The sequence below is a fragment of the Gadus chalcogrammus genome, chromosome 4 (genome assembly GCF_026213295.1).
Source record: "Gadus chalcogrammus isolate NIFS_2021 chromosome 4, NIFS_Gcha_1.0, whole genome shotgun sequence".
Lineage (NCBI taxonomy): Eukaryota > Metazoa > Chordata > Actinopteri > Gadiformes > Gadidae > Gadus > Gadus chalcogrammus.
The window spans coordinates 36,523,684-36,526,183 of NC_079415.1; the positions used below are offsets into that span (position 1 = coordinate 36,523,684).

Sequence of the window (2,500 nt, forward strand, 5' to 3'; positions counted from 1 at the left end):
TCAGAATCCAACACACATTTTCTTATGAGCACACATTCAATCATTGAATGTATAATTGTTCATATCTTCAACTCTTCTTGTGCCGATTATCCTATACGTTATATATTACATATCTATATATTTATTGACCCATGTTGTTGTATATCCATCGTTCTCTTTTCCTCCCTTACTCTCTATCTGGGTCACTTGTTCTCTTTATACAAATGTTTGTATATCCATATGAATCGTCTCTGTAGAGCTAGACCTTTATCTTACTATCCCAGCATGGGGTCATTTATCTTTACACACGTTGTTACTTTATCTTTACACATGGTGTCAATTTACCTCTACACATAGTGTTACTTTATCTTTACACAGTCTTAATTTATCTTTATCTTTACACATGGTGTTACTTTATCTTTACACATCACCTTAATTTATCTTTATCTTTACACATGGTGTTACTTTATCTTTACACATCATCTTACTTATCTTTATCTTATGGTATTAATTTATCTTTACACATCATCTTACTTATCTTTGTCTCTACACATGGTGTTACTTTATCTTTACACATCACCTTAATTTATCTTTATCTTTACACATGGTGTTACTTTATCTTTACACATCATCTTACTTATCTTTATCTTATGGTATTAATTTATCTTTACACATCATCTTACTTATCTTTGTCTCTACACATGGTGTTACTTTATCTTTACACATCACCTTAATTTATCTTTATCTTTACACATGGTGTTACTTTATCTTTACACATCACCTTAATTTATCTTTATCTTTACACATGGTGTTACTTTATCTTTACACATCATCTTACTTATCTTTATCTTATGGTATTAATTTATCTTTACACATCATCTTACTTATCTTTGTCTCTACACATGGTGTTACTTTATCTTTACACATCGTCTTACTTATCTTTGTCTTTACACATGGTATTAATTTATCTTCAGTCCATTAGTTATTTATTACGGTCAGAGTGAAGCACATTAGTTATCTATTAGGGTCAGAGTGCAGCATTAGTTAATACATTAGTTATCTATTGGTTAGAGTGCAGCAATAGTTAGTACATTAGTTATCTGTAACGGTCAGGGTGCAGCAATAGTTAGTACATCAGTTATCGATATGGTCAGAGTGCAGCAATAGTTAGTACATTAGTTCTCTATAACGGTCAGAGTGCAGTACATTAGTTATCTAGTACAAATAGAGTGCAGCAATGGTTAGTTAATTAGTTATCTATAAAGGTTTAGTACCACTAGTTAGTCCATTAGTTATCTATAAAGGTTTAGTACCACTAGTTATTCCATTAGTTATCTCTAGCGGTCAGAGTGCAGCAGTAGTTACTTCATTAGTTATCTCTAAAGGTTTATTACCAATAATTAGTCCATTAGTTATCTATAGTGGTCATAGTGTACCACCACTTAGTCCATTACTTATCTATGGTGGTCATACTGTACCACTAGTTAGTCCATTAGTTATCTATGAAGGTTTAGTACCATAGGTTAGTCCATTAGTTATCTCTAGTGGTGATAGTGTACCACTAGTTAGTCCATTAGTTATCCATAGTGGTCATAGTGTACCACAGGTTAGTCCATTAGTTATCTATAAAGGTTTAGTACCACAGGTTAGTCCATTAGTTATCTATAACGGTTCAGTACCCCAGGTCAGTCCATTAGTTATCCATAGTAGTCATAGTGTACCACAGGTTAGTCCATTAATTACCCATAGTGGTCATAGTGTGCCACAGGTTAGTCCATTAGTTATCCATAGTAGTCATAGTGTACCACAGGTTAGTCCATTAGTTATCCATAGTAGTCATAGTGTGCCACAGGTTAGTCCATTAGTTATCTATAACGGTTTAGTACCACAGGTCAGTCCAATAGTTATCCATAGTGGTCATAGTGTACCACAGGTTAGTCCATTAGTTATCCATAGTAGTCATAGTGTACCACAGGTTAGTCCATTAGTTATCTATAACGGTTCAGTACCACAGGTCAGTCCATTAGTTATCTATAACGGTTCAGTACCACAGGTCAGTCCATTAGTTACCCGTAGCGGTCATAGTGTACCACAGGTCAGTCCATTAGTTATCTATAACGGTTCAGTACCACAGGTCAGTCCATTAGTTACCCGTAGCGGTCATAGTGTACCACAGGTCAGTCCATTAGTTATCTATAACGGTTCAGTACCACAGGTCAGTCCATTAGTTACCTATAACGGTTCAGTACCACAGGTCAGTCCATTAGTTACCCGTAGCGGTCATAGTGTACCACAGGTCAGTCCATTAGTTATCTATAACGGTTCAGTACCACAGGTCAGTCCATTAGTTATCTATAACGGTTCAGTACCACAGGTCAGTCCATTAGTTACCTATAACGGTTCAGTACCACAGGTCAGTCCATTATTTACCCGTAGCGGTCATAGTGTACCACAGGTCAGTCCATTAGTTATCTATAACGGTTCAGTACCACAGGTCAGTCCATTAGTTACCCGTAGCGGT

The 2,500-nt window shown here is 35.6% G+C and overlaps 1 protein-coding gene across 1 annotated transcript in view; it reads right to left on the reverse strand.

Moving 5' to 3' along the window:
* pomca (proopiomelanocortin a) overlaps window positions 1-1,964 on the reverse strand; it is a 3,782-nt gene extending 1,818 nt beyond the window's left edge. The window contains exon 1 of the mRNA XM_056588488.1: window positions 1-1,964. This exon is cut by the window's left edge and continues 129 nt beyond it. The gene's annotated coding sequence lies outside the window, so the exon portion shown is untranslated.
* Between the last annotated feature and the right edge of the window lie 536 nt (window positions 1,965-2,500).